Raw genomic sequence first — 20,409 nt, forward strand, 5'->3', positions numbered from 1 at the left:
CACGGGGTCGTGACGTGGACGAATGGAGCACAATGCGAGTCAAATAATAAATTGTTTATTTGGGCGAATCTGCGCCCAGTAAACGAAAAGTCGGACTACAGTAGCAGTCTTGGTTTAAGAGAATTTTATTTCCGGATATATCATACACAGCCTATGTGCGCACATAAAAATGGACAATGGTGAACAATGCTTATGTACAATGCAAGCTGTTATATACAGTGAAAGAACTTATAGCGCATGCATTGACGTACAACACAAAAATTGTACAATGAAGACAGGACATTCTTGCCATCTAGATAATTAAACTTAAATAAACAGTAAGGCTATATGAACAAACAAGGGGAGGGAGGTCATTCACAGTGAAGGGTGATGTTTTGCATTCACCTGTGAGGACAATTTGCTCTCGCGCTCAAGAACAGTACTGCACAAAAGGACATGTTTCTAAGAAAGAAATGAAAAATACACACTGTAATGTCAAAGTGGTACAAGCTCTAGCCCACCTTCTCAATAGGGGAGAAAAGGCACGGACACTCTGTTGTTTTTTACGATAATAAATCGCATAGACCAACGTCGGAGGAAAGCCTCCTCTCCCAGCATGACTAGTTCTGTCTTAATATGCTTAAGCATTTTGTTTCTTAGCCGATGTAGTAGGGGAAACATGGCTCTCTGGGGGCGTCCCCTCAGAGGGGCCAGTACCCTTCGTTTTCATAAGACAAAGGCTCCGATAGCCATTAGGAGTACGACAAAGCTATCCCTGTGGCTAGACTTCCACTGCATACTTGTTTGGAACATTTTGTTGGCCATGCGCCAAAAGGTGCGTGCTACTATACATTCATGGTGGACATGGTTCAGTGTTTCGACGCAACCGCAGTGCGGGCATCTGGCGGAGGGCGCCACGCCCCACGCCGCAAGGCGGTCGGCCGTTGGTAAAGCCTCCCATTCCCTAAGGCAGTTTTGGTCACGGACCTCGGAGGGGAGAGACGTGTTTGTAAAAGTCCAACGTTTTTTCGCCCTGCATTTCCGGTGTTGTTCTTCAGATAGGCTTTTAAATGCTATTAATTCACTGATGTTGGTGGGGGACATTTTCATAAGTTCTTGAACTGGAAAATCGTTTCGCCATTGTTGCGAAGATTTTATAACATGTGTGTAATACATCGGTGGCTGTTCGGCAGCTGGTCCCACGTCGTTTACTAAACCGAAAAATCTTCTGGAGGTTCCTAGCAGATACATTAGAAGTTGCCTGCCTCGATACGATGAGTTCCCTAAGAGTGCCCAGGTGTTTTTGAGAGCCAACATGCGGCACATTACATCAAGGTTGGGTACCCTGGGCCTTCCCCATTTTACTGGTAGGCGGACCAAGGCTCTGGCAACAGCTTCGGCGTAGCCATTCCAAAAAAAGAAGCCGCACGCAATAGCCACTCTCAGCAGAACCCTACGAAATTGTCGAGCAATTCTGGCTACATAAAACAGTGGCGCTGTTATGCTGGCTTTAATTAGATAAGCTCTTTCAGTAAAATGTTGTTGGAATGTTCTGGCAACTTCGATGCGTCTGTTCACTTTGTGTTGGATTTATTTCCATGTGGTGCGGGCTACCTTGCCAGTCGAGAGGAAAGTTACACCTAAGACTTTAACGCCTTGGACGATTTGGACGCGATCAGGGAACTCTTCAATGTGCATTCCAAAACACAATGCCTTGCTTTTTCCGGGATTAAGACGTGCTCCCGACAGGTAACTATACGTGTAGAATATTCGCAGAAAGGCTCTGTAGCTATCTATGTTTCGAATAAACAGCGAGATGTCATTGGGGTATGCCGCTACTTTCACTTCGCCCAAGCCTGGAAGAGGAAAACCGCGTATCGAAGTGCAGTTCTGGATTTGTTTCAATAATGTATCTATGCATAATACAAAGAGGATTGCGGAGAAAGGACAGCCTTGTCGAATGCCCCTACTTACTGCAATAGGTTCAGATGCATAGCCATTCACTACTAATGACGTTTCTAAGTCTGTGTAGAGTAAGCGGAGGATGTCGGTTAAATGTGCTGGGAAGTCATAACACTCAAGCACAGCGAAGAGATAGTTCCATTCTACGCGATCAAAAACGTTTTCCTGATCCAAGGAAACAAAAATGCCAGATATTTATGTTCTTGTAGCGTACGTTAAAAGATCGTGAGTCAGCGCAAGCGAGGAATAGATCGTACGACCTGGAACACAGCATGTTTGTATATCGCTTACTATTTCCGGTAAAATGGTAGTTATGCTGTTTCCAAGGATGGCTATCAATATCTTATAATCCGAGTTAAGTAGGGAAATGGGCCTCCACGCTTTTGGATCAGACGGCTCTCCCTCGCTTTTAAGTAACAGTATAACTCTGCTCTCTCGAAACGTATTCGGTCTGATTCCGTCAGCAAGAAGCCCATTTAGCATTGTCAAAAGGTGGAATTCTATTGTTTCAAGGAAGGTTTTGTAGAAACTCAAAGGTATCCCGTCAGGGCCGGCGGCGGCGGTTGCGTTAGTGTGCTGAAGCACAAAGCGTAATTCATCCAGCGTCACTGGTCTGCACAGACCATCGCGGAGCTCCTTCGGTACGCGGGAAATTCCCGCGCAAAACTCGTTAATTATGGTGGTGTAGTTCACGTCGCTCGCGATCTCCGCCCTGAAAAGATTCGAAAAATGTCTATCAAAGACGCTGGTTATGTCTTCTGCTCGTGTAGACTGTTCGCCGTTCGGCAACTGAACAAAAAAAAAAACATGCGTTCGTTCAACCAAGGAGCTGTTGCGAACACTTAGAAGGACCTCTGGATCTGAAACCGGTCGCCCGTTGATAAGACTGCGCAGCCGTGCGCGAACTAAGACGTAGCAAAAGTTCGTACCGCGCCTTTAACTGATCGAGATAGTCGTGCATTGCAAACGTCAGCGTCTTGACTCTGCGCAAAATGCGCGCTTTTCGTAGCGCGTCGTTTATCTCTGTCGTCAGGCGCGCCTTCCTTTCGCGCCCCGCTTTGATAAGCTTGGCGCGCCAACTGTGTGTCAATGCATCCCAGCTGCGGGGTTCAGGCGGCCTATCGCAAGCTTGCTCTAGTGCATTGCGCAGTAATGCTACGCTTTCCGGCTCGTGCACGAGTGTGGTGTCCATTTTCCAATTATTTCTAAAGGTAGTGGCTTGTTCAAAGAAAAGTTTTACAGACACTGGAAAGTGGTCTGTAATGCATGGAGCGTCTGGTGGGAAATGTAAGACTTCGCAGCTTCGGACATGTGTGGCTAGCACTTCAGGAAAATAGTAGTGATCTAGCCTGGTCATGTTGGAACCCCGTTGCCATGTTGCAACGAAGTCATTTTCGTGAGTGTCGGCCCACGCATCCCTGAGCTTGAAGTTGCGGATGAGTTGTTTCAATGCGCTAACTACGCTATACTGTCTGCTTTCTCTGCGTCCGCGCGCATCTCTGTCAGTGTCCTCAACACAGTTAAAATCCCCTACTAAGAAATTCGGGTAACTGTCAAACATACATGAGTCGAGTGAACAGAAAAAATCGGCCGTGCCCCCACGTTGTGCTGGGGCATATACTACGAGCGCCCTTACTCGTCTGCCGTGAAGGTCAAAGTGTACTGCTATTGTGCGACCGTTAAAACCATAAACACAGTGTGCTCTTCGGCGTAATGCTGGCGTCAAGAAAACAACTCCGACTCCGCACATCTTTGAATAAGTCAGCGAAAAAAAGGCTTCGACTCCAAAATGCGAACAAAAGGATTGCACATCATAAGGGGTTCTAAAGTTACATTCCTGTAAGAAGATATCGACATGACGTGACCTTGCGAAGTGCATGACTTCTCTCTGCTTATCTTGGCGTCTGAAACACCTGACGTTTAAGGAGAGAAAATGCACCGTAGCCATTTCGAAAAGGAAGTGTGCGCGCAAACTTCAGCAAAACCCCTTGCAGGGGGTGGGGCGAGCGCTCAACGAGTGAACATGACTAAAGAGAGAAATGCTATGACGTCGTCAGAGCATCAGGGAGTTTTAAGAACTTACTACTGTCCGTAGAGCCATCAGAGTCCGTGGTCGGTGAATGGGCACGTTTCGTGGCTTGACGGTCAACTTCCATGGCGCTGGCACCGACACTCGCACTAGCGGTCGCACCTGTAATCTGGTAAATGGGGTTAGACAGGCTTAGTTTACGGGTCTGGGCCGAGGATTTGCCGGCGCGGGCGCTCGGCGTTGTCAGTGGCATCATCACCGTCGTGGTCTTGACTGGGCCGATGACTGGAGCTTCTGCACGTCCCGTTATTTGTGTGCCGCGTCTTATCGAAGCTCTCGACGCCTCGGTGCTGCTGGTGGCGCCAACTATGTCGGAACTGTATTCCTCGTGGTCTCTGCTAAGTACGGGCACACTGGCTTCGACTTTGGATGGGCTGTGGTCTTTATAGGCGTCCAGCGAAAAGTCGCTGGTCTCGGACAGGTTGTGAGGGGTTGACGAGGCTTTCTCAGACATGGGAGGCAGGTCTCCTGCGTCTGGTGGTTCAGTATGGGTGTCAGTGTCGCTTATGTCGGTGTTGCCTGCAGGCTCGAGCGCCAGATAATCATCTTGCAATGCAGGCGTGAGGTCGGTACACGCTTGTTCTTCGGTTGCTGCTGCTGCAGCCGCTGCGAAGGACTTCGGACGTACGAAGTCGGCTGTTGCATGGCTGCCCGAGCACGTGCGGCACGGTTCTGCGCATCCCTCTGTGGCATGTCCAAACACGTTGCAGCGCGTACAACGGGGCGTGGCACAGTCTTTAGCAATGTGGCCAGCATTTCGGCATTTAGAGCACACTTTCTTAACACCACGGTAGTCACACATGACATTGTAGCCTTGAACGGTCAGAAAGTTCGGTATTTGGCTTTTCATTTCCACTCGTGCTACACAGACACCTGTGCCTACCCCAGGGTGGCCCTTGAACACTGGCTTGTGGATATTTTGCACGTTGCCGTAGCCAGAGAGAGTGGTCGCTAGGGCCACGTCGCCTACCCACAGCGGTACCCGGAAGACTGTGACGTGGACTATTTCAGGACCGACGCTGACTAGTGGAACTGATACGCCGTTCAAGAGAATGGCGGCCCGGCGTTTCAGCTTGGTGGCTGCGTGGACGTTCGTTTGCGGCTGCGGCGCCGAACTATGCTCCTCCCATGTGCTGGAGGGACTTGTTACCGGCTGGGCAGGTTACGGCTTCGAGGGCAATGATGTCGTCGACGGTGCTCCCCTCTGGAGCGCTGAAATTAAAGCAATGAGCTTTCGGTGGTGGCGCTGCGAAAGCCATCACACTTCCGTCCTGGCCCTCGCTCCCACGGCTTGCGCTGTGGTGCCCGGGCGTTGAGTCACGATGAAGGCCTGGACAGAGCCGGGGGGATGTCCAGGGGTCCGCGCGATGCTCGATGAGATGGGGTCGACGACTGGCAGCTTGCCTGGTTGCGGGAATCCCGGCACCAGGTAAGCGGCGAACGGAGCGTCGGCCGTCGATCAAGTACTGACAAGCGGCGAAGCGCATCGGCATTTATACTCTTGCCATCGAATGTTCTAGCGTTAATCACTGGCGGTGACGTAGGTTCCGGAATAATCTGTACAGTTCGCAGAGTGGGCGTGATCTTATCGAAATGGTTTCCTACAGTCCTGAAGTGCAGGTGCGGTTCGCACTGAGAATGTAGTGTATTGTGGCGATAAGAAAACTTGAGAAATAGAACGTGGCAATATACACACTTTTCAAAATGATGTCTTTTTCCCCTTAGTGAATATTGTGTGAGCCAAGCTTGCCTTTCAGCCGCTCATTTTAAATAAAGTGCAAACTGTTGCATATTGAACACTTTTTTCCACTTGATGTCTTGTTCTCTTTACTTTGGTGAACCCTTTGTGAAAATTGTGTCGGCTGTGCATGCCTTCTAGGTATCATCATTGATCAAGGTACAAACTGATGCGATATGCTGTTTGTTTTACTGGCTTCCTCATGTTGGCGCAACCCTCGTGAACATAATGAAACATTACCAGCCATACTTGCCTTTTTACATGCCATTTTGCACTGTTTTCTGCATATAGTCAAATCAGAATAGCGTATGCATATTATGGTGTAAAAAAGCCTCCTAAGCAATTATATTGTTTGGAATGTTGCACAATGCTGTGAATAATGCTTATGAAAGGCTTACCCTGGTTATCTGAAATATTTTCATACCAGCAATTGCTTTTTGCTTAGTATTCAGCATGACAATGTCACGGCTACAATTTATTCGACAAAATGTTTGCTTTATCTAGTTGGTTTATAACTTTTGGATAAAAAGATGATGGAAGCAACATTTTGCTCTTTGGAGCAGATCCTGGAGGAGGAAAAGTGTTTTGGAGAAGACAGCAAAATATTTCATGTGATTCCTTAAGTTTACAGTATTTCATAAGTATTGACAAATATTGACATTTATCAATAAATGTATTGCACATACAATGATAACTGCTTATAGGCAAAACTGAGCAAATAGCGAAATTTCCGTTGTGAAGAGAATTCGAATAGTTATTACTTCGAAACGAAATTACAAAAGAAAATGACTCAGAGGATTCCTGAGCATATTTTTGTGATATAGTAGCGCGAAAGTTTTTCTTATGGCTTGGTCGATGAAGTGTCGGAGAGATTCCTAGTTGTATTATCAAGAATGAGGCAATGCTGAGGCTTAATCCTATCTGTTTACATAATTTGAAGCAAAGAATTGGTGCAAACAACAACTTATACGTGAAACCACCTCTATCGCATCTATCCTCTCATGTTAGAGCCAGTGTCTTCCAGAGGAAATACACTTACGACCATATAGCAGCTGTGCTGCAACGCCAGTGTGATGACGATAGTTATAGCGCGAGAACAAAACGACGACACAGAGACAAGAAGGACACGAAAGACACGAGCGCTAACTTCCAACTGAGTTTATTGCGCAGAGCACGAAAATATATAGAGGAGACAGTGACCATGTGATAAAAACCATATGGCACAAAGAGCAGAACATGAGTAAGAACAACAAAAACAAACAACACAATAACAAAGGCACTGAAAAACAGCAAAGAAAAAACCTAGAAGAAAACGAAACAGAAAAGTAAAAATAAAATAACTACCTGCCCACATCGAAACCTTCGAGGAACCTGCGTTCCTTCTCGGACAAAGTGTGGCAGCTTGGGCCAGTTGGTATGGCATGACGATAGTTATAGCGCGAGAACAAAACGACGACACAGAGACAAGAAAGCCACGGAGGGCTTGCTAATACAAGGCACCTGTTCGCGTGCCATCGGCGCGGCCTCGACAATGACCCGGGTGCTTTCATCTCTGTGTTTGTACAGCGTCGCTGTGTCCTTGAAGAGGGGAACACAATTGCACTCAGTGCAGTGCTGGGCAAGAAAACCATCTTTCCCGTTTCTAACATTGTTCGCGTGCTCTCTCAGCCGATCGTTTAGACACCATCCGGTCGTTCCAACATAACAAGCACCACATGAAAGGGGGGTCTTATAGACGACTTCCCGGGAGCAGGCCGCATACCTGTTTCGATGTTGAACTTTGCATTCAGTTGATGATTGCGTTTTCAGGGGGTTGGTAGATTTGGTGAGGCTGAATAATTTGAACGGTGCCGAGAACAGGACACGAACTCCAACACGTTTTCCGATTTTTTTTGAGCCTGTGTGATATCTGGTGTATGTATGGAATCACGGCTATCCTTTCACGTTCTGTATCCGTGTTGCTCAGATTCTGTCGCTTCCTCTGCTCTGCCTTATTAGTCCGCAGGATCGTCTCAGCAACAGACGCGATAAACGCCTCGGGGAAACCTGAAGCCTTAAGGCGGGAAATTTGAGCTTTGAAGCTCGCAGAGATATTGTGGGCACACGACCTATTTAAAGCATTCTCAAGGCAGGTTCGTGCTATGCCTCGCTTAACTATCTTACTGTGAGCAGAAGAAAAGGGAAGAAGAGGTTTCTGCGCACGTGGTTCATAACACCAACAGATCTGCTGTGAGCTAAAAACAAGATTTAAATACAAAAAGCGTAATTTGTCATTATCGGGCATTTAATGTCTCAACACAACAGGCTTCAAACAATTTTCGAACACACCTATAGTTTGAGCGGCAAACGAGTGAAACATAGAAGAATTACAATTTAGAAGAACCAAGAAATGATCCACATATCTGAATATTTTGACGACAGGCGAGCCTTCTAACTTTTCCTGCAGTTTTTTGCCCATTTTTGCCAATAGAAGATCACTGAGTAGAGGTGCTATGCATGAACCAATTGAAACACCTTTTTTCTGCAGATAAATGCAATCATTCCATTGAACGAAAGTAGACGTAAGATACAGCAAAACCAGGTCAAGAAAATCTCGCGAACTAATGCCAGTTTTTAATTAAGGGTTCAGTTCCCCGAAAATTTCTATGTTATCCCTTATACATTCTAGTACCTCATCGTGAGGCAGAGAGTAGTATAGGTCCTTTATGCCAATTGAAAGACCGAAAAGATTAGATTGATTTGACTATTTGAAAAATTCTATCAGAGCCTGCGAGTTTTTGATCACAAATGGGTCGTCAATCTTTAGACACTTTAGCTGGGTCTGAATAAACAAGCCGAGTTGCTTTTGCCACGTACCACTTTCTGTCACAATGACTCGGAAAGGCATGTCAACCTTATGTGTTTTGGCAGAAAAAACATGCTTAGCCCATTTTTGTCACTTTTGCTAATGTGCTGCGCTAACTGTTTTAACTCAAGTTTACGACACATTTCCCTGGCCTGCGTTTTTACTCTATCTAGACGAATGTCGGTACAACATTTGAAAACAGATTCGATAGCTGTGACCGTCTTTTCCAGGTACAAGCAATTAGGAAGAACGGCGAAACCACCCTCCTTATCTGACGGCACGACACAAAGTTCATTGTCTCTAAGAAACTTGGTCGTCTTCCGCACCGGAAGGCTGTTGCTGGTAGGCTTACCCCGTAGGAGCGCGTCGACGCCTTCTGAGATGCACCTGTCTGAATCCTCAGGTGAAGCACGGCCAGCCACAGAGCGCACCATTGAAAGAAGCTCGGGTGCGGACCTCCCTCGGTCGACGGCGAACTTCGGACCTAGATCGAGGGTGCTGTGGACGTGGTCTGGGTGGGCGACATCACTGCATGAGTGGACGACACCTGATTGCCGAGGCTTAGTTGGGCGCTGCGCACGAAGGCTGGCGAGCTCACGTGACCACAGGCGGTTTGCAGTGTACTCGAATGTGGTGCTTGTTATGTCGGAACGACCGGAAGGTGTCTGAACGATCGGCTGAGAGAGCATGCGAACAATGTTAGAAACGGGAAAGATGGTTTTCTTGCCCAGCACTGCACTGAGTGCAATTGTGTTCCCCTCTTCAAGGGCAAAGCGACGCTGTACAAACACAGAGACGAAAGCACCCGGGTCATTGTCGAGGCCGCGCAGATGGCGCGCGAACAGGTGCCTTGTATTAGCAAGCCTTCCGTGGCTTTGACCGAGAAGGAACGCAGGTTCCTCGAAGGTTTCGGTGCGGGCAGGTAGTTATTTTATCTTTACCTTTCTGTTTCGTTTTCTTCTAGGTTTTTTCTTTGCTGTTTTCAGTGCCTTTGTTTTTGTGTTGTTTGTTTTTGTTTTTCTTACTCATGTTCTGCTCTTTGTGCCTTATGGTTTTTATCGCATGGTCATTGTCTCCTCTATATATTTTCGTGCTCTGCGCAATAAACTCAGCTGGAAGTTAGCGCTCGTGTCTTTCGTGTCCTTCTTGTCTCTGTGTCGTCGTTTTGTTCTCGCGCTATAACTATCGTCATGCCATACCAACTAGCCCAAGCCACCACACTTCTAAGTTACATTGACAGTGTGATGGGGTGAAACATTTCAATATCTTAAGGGGTCACTGCCAATCATTTGTTGATTATATTGGTCTTGGGGAAATTAAAATAGTGAAAATTTACGTGAGAATCCAGTAGTAAACACATTTCTTTGTGCCGATTATGGTTTTGTCCCCCCCCCCCACACTACCTATATGGTGATGTAGGTTATCTGTAACCAAATTACTATATTGGCAATACTAGTATGCAGCTATATAGTATACCAGCAGCATACTACACTCTAAAAAAAGAGCGACTAAAAAGGGTGTCTTTTTGTCCCACAACAATAATCGTCATCTATATTGCGTTCCATCCTTGCGCTATCGCCCCGCGCCCTGTACATTCCAGGCACGATCGGCATGCCCATTATCAGGGCTACATTAAATTCTCGATAGGAAAGTGGCCAGTGCCGAGTTTTCAACAAAGGAAGCGCACACAAGCCTGACGACGGTTATTGTTGGGGTACAAAAAGACACCGTTTTACTCAATATTTTTTTAGAGTGTAGGATGATGGTATATTGATTGTTTTTTGTTTCGTTTAGGTTCGCTGAATGATCATGTGGTCAAAATTCATAGATTTTTTTTAGCTTCCTAGTGCCATTTCAGAGTACTTATCAACAGAATATACTGTTTATAGCAGCACTTTAATCACTAAAAGCTGTCCTTATGTAGTTTTGTGTGATATTTTTTTACTGAAATACTGTTATTTGCTTTCCAGGTCAGGTCATTACACCAAATAAAAAATGCTAAAAATGGAAGAAAGGCTTTTCCTGCAAATGCGATTTCAGCTAAAACAAGGTATCAACGCGCATACACAAATGCATAATCATGGTGGTGTGTCAGTGGAGAGTGAACACTGGTCACGAGCTAAGGCAAACAATTAAATTAAAACACAAGGAGTGAACAAAAGTGTACAGGACGCGCTTTTACATTCCAGCACCGTTGCAGTCGGTGACTGCGGCGCCACAGTGAGTCATGGCGCGAACTTGTACAAGTGGCCCCACCCTAGGTGCTTTTCTGGCGACCACGCACTGCCTAGGCACACAAGTCGCACGAACATCCTTAGGCGCTTTAGTGCCTAGCGGTGCGCCGACGTCGACTGTCAGTGCTTCCTCTATTTTAGTCTACGTTAATATTGGTGTTCTGTGGCGGTGTGTATGGATTGCGGTATTATTCCTTGCGAATCTGGTGTAGTGGCAGTGATTCTTGGCCAACCGATCTTTCAAAGGGGGGGGGGGAACAAGCGCCGTGGGTGTTTTGTGCAAGCGGTAGCGTTGAGTGACCAACATCCCGCGTTGATGTGCTGGCTGTCTTGTGTGTGCTGGGCGGTGGTTGGTTTGACATATTTAGTTTTCAGTTCATTTGATTATATGTTAGTGTTGGCTGGTTCATGTGAGCCGTAGCGTTGAATTACTTCCGCGTAGGCGTGAGCATGGTTGTGCCGACATACTTCTGAATGAGATTTAGGGTCTGATGCACTGTACTGACAACACCATGGTCACACGGGCCCTTGTTTGCTATGTCGTACCCTTTTATAACGCAGTTAGATAACGGCTGCACCGTATTTGATCCGATTAGTTTGGGCACTTAGCGGTGACTAATACTGGTGTCACTCGAATACTTTTGTTCAAGATTGACAGGTCTGTCGCTGCTGCGCCGGATCGAGATTGGGGCAGACACCCTAGCTGATTGCAATCAAAAGTGCCCGTGTGACACCGGTATGATCACACGTACGATTGCTCAAACACTTTCAGTGCACTCTTGTGGTCACTAGCTTCTTGGCTGCTGGTTGCGTCAGTAGACAAGCATGTAAGAAAAACAGTTTACTACATATACAATGCTATTCTATCAAAATTATGCAGAAAAGTTGCATCATACTGGGTAGCTAGGTCTGTAATACTGGGACGTTCGCTAATAAGCACATGTACACAGAAGGACTGAAAGCTGGGCCAGTTGGTGACAGTACTTTAACCTATTTAACACAACGCACGGCTATGCGGGCACAAGAGAAATTTGTCTCTTCCCTAGTGTCCTTGTAGTCCTGCCCTGTGTTACAATACGTTCAAGCACATGTATGTGTTCGGTCTTGCTGAATCAAGTATCAAATGCAAAATTAAAGGACTTTTCATTCTTTAGTAAGTACAATGTCATTTTGGGTCTTCTTACTAGCTTTACTGCGTGTTATTTTTTAATCAAAAGGATGTGATGTTTACTTCACTATCAGATTAGCACATTTGTCTCCGCTTAGAAGTCAGTGCAGGATACAAGCTTTTGGTCTTCGTTGGTGGGTGGGCACAACAATAAATGGTATCAAGTTACATTTATTAGCTCCTCTATATTTTAAATAACTTCATTTCTTGCGATAGGCACAATGATAAACCAATATGGTTCTTGTATTGAACGAAATTTCTCAAAATTTTGTTGAGCCTTGCAAAAGACATGTCAACTTGTCAAAAAGTTGTTTCCAGCACCCACACGTACCCCGTTTGCAAAATTTTCATGGCTCGCCAATGCGTACTTTAATACTAATAAATGCAAATAAAACTCTATCTAGCAAAACCATCTAACGAAGTTTCTAATCTAACGAAGAATTTCCTTTGCCAGAGAAAATCTGTTGGTTGTAACGTTGTCTTCAGACCGATTTAAAGTTTTTTTTAAAACGGCGAGGAAAAAAAAGCAGTGATTTGTTTTATAGTTTTCCTGCAACTGATTTCAGTATGCGCTCTGACACTACCACATTGAAGCATTTATGTGCCCTCGCTTTACTTTTATGGAGCTGCATGCCGTTAGCCTGTGCAGAAGAACAATGGATGCAGCCTTTGGTAGTGCTCTTACGTTCCAGATGGTGGCAGAGGTGATGGTGGTTGCTTCTGTCATTTCATGGCTTATGCGACAGCAGGCACTGATCAGTCCTGGCCTTTTTCTAGCTCGGAATGCGCACACAATTACTGCATTCATTCTCCCTGTCATTGCAAATCGGTAACTTGTCACAGCCTTATGTCTCCCTGGTCTGCATAACCCAGACACGGTGTCCCTCTTTGATGTCAAATTGGCCCCTACAAATTTTTAAGACACAAAGGTCAGGCTAAAGGTACTCTTTGCTATTCTAATCGGTACATGTTCCTGTAGAAGCCACAAAGATATGGGTGTTTTTAATGACAAAATAATGATAAAGGGAGTCTAGGGGAGCTCAAAGTTTTCACAGTTTATTTATCATATCCTGCATCGAAAATTATAGGCCTCCATGTGTGGGGTAAGCTAGGCTCACATTTAGAGCAAACTAATACCAATCTCTGAACTTGTTCTCTACCTACGGCAAAGACAAAGTATCACTGGTACTTAATAAACGTCGTGATTTTATACAGATTGCATCCATGCATTCTCGAGTAGTTGTGTCCCTGCTTCTGCCAATAGTCCAAACCTTATCCAGGTACGGCTCACACTTATGAGAATCGTAATGCGTCAGGAAATGTGCCTCTTCTTTATCTTTTAACGAAAGCTCATGTTTCTGTGCATGCTCATTCACGCATATTCTTGCCCGACCAACATTAATCTTTTGCCTTAGGATAGTGAAAATTCATAAACGACCCCGTTGACACATTTTATGTATGATTGGCGTGCCTCTTGCCGTACCCACCTTTGTTTTTTCCATCAGATAGTATAGTAGCATACATAAGAAAGCTGAGATGATTTTCGTGGCGCAGAAAAAAGAATCGGCATGTCATCTGTGCTTGCAACCATCTTTAGGTCTTGTGCAGCTCGGCGAATACACGGTGCAACATCAGGTATCGCAGTTCTGCGCTTTTGCTCTACCCCAGGACCATGGTGTTCTCTCTTGATAGTCTGGTAGAGCACCTCAGCTACAGCGTTAAAGAGCATGCGAAACCAACCACAGACAACCTGTCCCGTTGCTTTTGAAAAGGTTTCTGTATAAAGTGTGAGCATGACCCTGCACATGCATACTCTGGGCGTTGTTTAGCTATGGGCATTTTCACAGTTTTGGAATGCGTCAACTCGTATGGAAGTGATTTTTAGCACACCTCGACGAAAAAGCCAACTGCCGTGACGCCTCTGCAAGGTAATTCGCTAAGCCAAAAACTGCAAAGAGGCACAAGCCTCAAGCGTAAACACCCATCCTTTTTCAGTCCGCGAAAGCCTGCTAGAACGATGGGCTAATATGTGATGGTGGTTAGTTGCTTTAAAATAATGAAAAATTATCATCATACATAAGAATTTCCAAAACCTCTCACTAACTAAAATTTTAGTGGAACGTAACGAAAGCGGTTACGGTCAAACATAAGAAACTGCATAACACAGAAGCAACATCCGAGCCTACGAAAATGCCTTGTGTTTCAACATAAAATGGCTAATGAAGTTGACTTTAACATAGAACTTGAGAGAGGCCATAAAAGCTTATACTGCCATGCCCGCGGAATTCCTGAAGGCAACCACACCACTCTCGTCTGCGCGACTTCTTATGTAGAAAAAGAATTCACCGTGCACGGCAGAATAAAATAGGTCCTTAACATCAACCAAGAACAAGTACCCATCGAAAGATTCCTTGAAGAAAGTGGGTGATGCATGGGAAATTCAGTTTCAAATGGGTCTCTCATGACAACCGAGTCTTGCCGCTGCATAAAAAACTGACTAATCACGTTCTTCCGGATACTTCAATCACTCACAATTGTCCTGAATAAAACACCTTGCTTATGTGTCTTGGCCGTAAAAAAACACAGAAAAGGTGTTTTTTTTGCTGGGTGCAGTATGCAATAGACTCTGCTAGTTGTGTGAATTCCAAATCCTTACTCGGATCCTTTGCATTGCTTTTAAAAACTCTTGTTTTGGTGACTTTTAACTTGACGAAGTTCATGTAGACTGCTTGTCTTGCCTTGAAGTTACACAAATATACATCCATTGCTACGAAGCCACTACGTTTACCCACTTGAAATGGACACAAATTGTTCGACTTGAAGAATGACAACACCCACCAACGTATCCTCCTGACGATGAGGGTTTTCCCCTGTTTTTGCTAGAGCTTAGACACTGTCTTGTAAGCAATACTCTCTAACTGTGACATCGACTTTTGCTGCAACTCGTCGGTGCAATGCCAGTAATATGTGAGCCAGAAACAGAGGTTCGCGGCTAAATTTTGGGCCTTTGATGATTACATAGCGTACACTTTCTGCAATGTGAACATTTCCGAGCCCAGTGAGGCCTTCCTAGGTCGTGCGAGCAGGCTTCTTCAGTATGAAACAGCGGGATGCCTCATCTTCAGGTTCCAGGTTGCCTCAGTGATGTGAGCTGCTGAACGCTTGGCATCGCGAGCCACTCCAGGTCCAAACTGAAGCAAAGTGCACGAAGCCGGTTATGGAAGCACATCTGTTGCCACAAATTATGATTTCACATACTTTCGTAGCATGACCAAATGAAGGTGCGACTTCCCCCAAAAAATGGCAGCATATCCACGGAGTGAATGATGGAGAATGGGGCGAAGAACTCGTCCGTCCACTCATTCTTGCTTCTGTCCGTCCATGCGTCCATCCGTGTGACCGTCCATGCGTCCATCCACCAGTACGTGCGTGCGTCTGTGCGTGCGTCCGTCCCTGCGTCTGTTCACGCGTCCATCCATGCATCTGTCTGTGTGTCCGTTCGTCCATCTATTCAACACTCCAAGTACCACCACCTGGCATCTTTTCATCATATAATCCCCATATAAAAGCAGCGCCATCTAGCGGACATTCCAAAGACTAAACCAGAGGTGGCACACGCACACCTTCTTACGGCTTGCGCTTCGGGGCTACTTGCGACCTTTAACCACCTCGAGTTTCTGGTATATACCAGTTTACTTATTCATGGCACTGCGGCCCAACGCTTGCTAAACCTTTCTAAAACCAAGAAGGTTACGCCCAGAGAGTATAGCGTAGCAACCTTTTCCTGTCAGATAATGCTCAATACTGCCACGTTTCATTTCCCAAGTTTTCGTTATTGTCCCAAAACACCACACGATTCTCAGCGCAAACCGCGCCTTCAGTTTTCCAGAAGGTTCCGGACTGTAGTAGATCATTTCGATAAGATCACGCCCACTGTGCGAACGGTACATATTGTTCTGGAACCTACGCCACCGCCAGCGATAACGCTAGAACATTCGATGGCAAGAGTATATATGTCGACGCGCTTCGCCGCTTGCCAGTTGTTGTTGATCGAAGGCCGACGCTCTGTTCGCCGCTATCAGTCCGAGACTGCTATCTGTGCGAGACTGCTGCTGTAATTGGACTTTCCTTTTACCGGGCACAGGTTCGCCCAAATAAACAGTTAAATCCCAACACGAAGTCTCCTGTCTTCGGCCACGTAACGACCCCGTGACATCTGGTGGAGGTGCTGCTTCGTTCATGTACCGGACGCCCCCGTCAAGCCGTGAACCCAGCCCACGTTGCGGAGAAGATACCGACGCCAACCCAGAGCAGCGACATGCGCACCAGACAGTATAATCATCGCCTGAGTCCAGAATGCGCTGCTGCTCAAGCCAGTGACTCCGACAACCTGCGTGAAACGATCCGAGTGATCGTGCGGGAAGAGCTGCGCAAACTGTTGCCTTCGGCGCAACCTCAAGTGAATTCGATTGCCGACATTGTGCGAGAAGAAGTTCGGCAATCACTCCAAATTCCCCAAACACCGCTGCCCGAGCCAGAAACTATGAGCTACGCCACTGCAGTGCGCCACAACGCTCCTCCCCGTCCACGCCGAAATGCCGCCCCGTCGCACTTCCGTCGCCAGACACCACCGCCGCCACCACCCCCACCGACGACCTAGCGTTCGCCAGCGGGCCAGCGCAGTGCGCCGAAGAAAACCGACGTTTGGCGCACCCCTGACCACCGCCCACTGTGCTACCACTGCGGCGAGGCCGGGCACACCTACTGCCGTTGCCAGTACCGACAGATGGGAGTGCGTGGCTTCGCCGTCGATGCACCACGTCCGCAGCCAGGGGAACGGCCACGTGACATCGCCGACTACCTGACACGAACTCAATGGACACCACGAAGTCCTTCCCGTTCGCCGTCGCCCAGCCGCCGCATGTCACCGCACCCCCGGCAGTACTCCGGCCCAACACGGGGCCGGTCTCCTAGCCCGTATCCGGGAAACTAAGGGCAGCAACCGGTGGAGGTGCGGTTGCTGTGCGACGAACTACCGAAGATCCTCCGACGACGACGACGCCGCGACGGAGCTTTCCGAACACAGCGCCAACCAGGCAAAGCCCTGACGGCGAAAGCTCACTTACCGAAAGTGGCCTGACGACGCAACATGGAAGCAGCGGAACAAGCCGAAAAAGCCGTGACCCGACGCCACGCCCTAACTGTAATGCGAGACGGCGAACTAGTGACCTCGACGTTCTTATCGACGGCCACAGTGTGACTGCTCTCGTAGATACTGGAGCTGACTATTCTGTCATCAGTGGGTCGTTCGCCGCGAAGTTAAAGAAAGTGAGGACAGCTTGGAAAGGCCCTGAAATTCGCACTGCTGGAGGTCATCTCGTAACGCCTGCAGGAATCTGCACAGCGAGAGTCACCATTAACGGCCGTAATTATCCTACAGACTTCGTAGTCCTACAGCGTTGCTCGAGAGATGTCATCCTTGGCATGGACTTCTTATGCCTCCATGGTGCTGTCATCAACCTAAAAACAAAGTCGATAACGTTATCCACAGAAGAAGCACTACCGCCGCGCACGCCATCAGGACACCATGCCTTGAATGTGCTGGAAGAACAAGTCACCATTCCGCCTCGCTCAAGCGTCATTATTTCAGTCGGCGCTCCTAAATCACCTGACTTGGAGGGCGTCGTTGAAGGCAGTCAGCATCTGTTGGTCACCCGAAATATTTGCGCCGCAAGAGGAATTGCAGAGCTGCGGGGAGGCATATCAACGGTTATGCTCACGAATTTCAGCAATGAGTACAAACATGTGAACAAAGGAACAACGGTCGCATACATAGAAGAAATTGTCGAAGCCACCAGTGCTTTCGCCCTCGCCGATTCAGCGGAACCTGCTAAGAGGAACCAAGCCCCTCCCATAGCTTTCGACGTCAATCCCAGACTTCCGAACGATAAGCAAGAACAGCTCAAGGCCTGCTCCTACAATGCGAAGATTGCTTTTCGTCGTCATCGAAAATTCGGCAGACCACAATCACGAAACATCGCATCATAACCGAAGAAAATGCCAGACCACTTTGTCTGAGTCGGTACAGGGTTTCGACGCGAGAACGTGAGGCCATGAAGAGACAAGTTGATGAAATGCTGCGGGATGACATTATCCAGCCGTCCAAGAGCCCATGGGCATCCCCCGTGGTGTTATTGAAGAAAAAGGATGGGACCCTACGTTTCTGCGTCGATTATCGCCGCCTGAACAAAATCACAAGGACGTGTATTCTCTCCCACGAATAGACGACGCACTTGATCGGCTCCATAACGCCAAGTACTTTTCGTCAATGGACCTTAAGACTGGCTATTGGCAAATCGAAGTCGACGAAAGAGACCGAGAGAAGACGGCATTTATAACACCGGACGGCCTCTTTGAGTTTAAGGTGATGCCCTTCGGCCTTTGCTCAGCGCCTGCAACTTTTCAATGCGTTATGGATACAGTACTGGCAGGATTGCAGTGACAGACTTGCCTTGTGTACTTGGACGACGTCGTCGTGTTTTCCTAGAGTTTCGACGAGCATCTTCGGCGCCTTGAAGCTGTACTTCAAGCCATCAAGACGTCCGGACTCACACTGAAGCCAGAAAAGTGCAGATTTGCGTATGAGGAGCTCTTGTTTCTGGGGCACGTTATCAGCAAGTCTGGAGTTCGTCCCGATCCGCGGAAAACAGCCGCCATCGCCAACTTCCCGCCGCCCACTGATAAGAAAGCTGTGCGCCGAACTCTGGGCCTCTGCGCCTATTATAGGCGGTTCGTGAAAAACTTCGCCCGCATCGCCGATCCTCTCACTAACCTTACCAAGGCCGACGTGGACTTCAAGTGGGAAACGCCACAGGAATACGCTTTCCAGGAGCTTAAACATCGCCTCCAGACGCCTCCGTTACTTGCCCATTTCGACGAATTCACCTAGACAGAAATACACACTGACGCAAGCAGCGTAGGTCTTGGCGCCGTTCTTGTGCAGAGGGCTGACGGGCTTGAAAGGGTTATTAGTTACGCCAGCAGATCACTATCCAAAGCAGAAGCCAATTATTCCGCAACAGAAAAGGAGTGCCTCGCCATCATCTGGGCTACGTCGAAATTTCGCCCCTACCTCTACGGCAGGCCCTTCAAAGTTGTGAGCGACCACCACGCCTTGTGTTGGCCAGCCACCTTGAAGGACCCTTCAGGTCGCCTCGCACGATGGAGCCTGAGACTTCAAGAATATGACATTACTGTCATTTACAAGTTCGGCAAAAAACACTCCGACGCCGACTGTCTCTCTCGTGCGCCTGTCGACCAACCGCTACCCGACGACGCGGATGACGACTACTTCTTGGGAACGATAACTACAGACGACTTCGCTGAACGACAGCGGGCCGACCCGGAACTTGAGGCCCTAATAGAATACCTCGAAGGCAGGACCGCCGAAGTTCCGAAGGTATTCAAGCACGCACTTGCGTCGTTCTTCCTACGAAACGGTCTTCTACAAAAGAAAAACTTTTCACCGCTTCGAGCTAAGTACCTCCTTGTGGTGCCTTCAGCTCTGCGACCAGAACTCCTGCAGTCCCTGCACGACGATCTGACGGCAGGGCACCTCGGCGTTTCTCGCAAGCTCGCGAGGATACAAGAAAGGTACTACTGGCCACGTCTTACCACCGACGTCACTCGTTATGTGAGGACATGCCGGGACTGTCAGCGACGCAAGACACCGCCGACAAGGCCAGCGGGACTTCTGCAGCCAATTGATCCACCTTGTCGACCTTTCCAGCACATTGGTATGGACCTACTAGGGCCGTTCCCGACGTCGGCTTTCGGAAACAAGTGGATCGTGGTAGCTACCAACTACCTCACCCGCTACGCCGAGACAAAATCCCTGCCAAAAGGCAGTGCATCCGAGGTAGCTAAGTTCTTCGTCGAAAATATCGTCCTACGTCACGGCGCTCCGGAGGTCCTTATCACCGACAGAGGAACGGCATTCACGGCCGACTTAACTCAAGCGATCTTGGCATACAGCCAAACAAACCACCGCCGGACGACAGCGTACCACACACAGACCAACGGCCTCACCGAGCGGCTTAACAAGACGATCGCGGACATGCTGTCAATGTACGTCGATGTCGTACACAAGACGTGGGACGCCCTTTTTCCGTATGTGACCTTCGCATACAACACGGTGGTGCAGGAGACGACGCAGATATCTCCATACAAATTGGTCTACGGAAGGAGCCCGGCAACGACGCTCGATGCCATGTTACCCAACGTCACCGACGAAGAAAGCTTCGATGTGAGCGAGTACCTTCAACGTGCCGAAGAAGCCCGACAACTTGCGCGTCTCCGTATCAAGAATCAACAGACGACAGACAGCCACCGTTA

The sequence above is a fragment of the Rhipicephalus microplus genome, chromosome 2 (genome assembly GCF_043290135.1).
Source record: "Rhipicephalus microplus isolate Deutch F79 chromosome 2, USDA_Rmic, whole genome shotgun sequence".
NCBI classification, from domain to species: domain Eukaryota; kingdom Metazoa; phylum Arthropoda; class Arachnida; order Ixodida; family Ixodidae; genus Rhipicephalus; species Rhipicephalus microplus.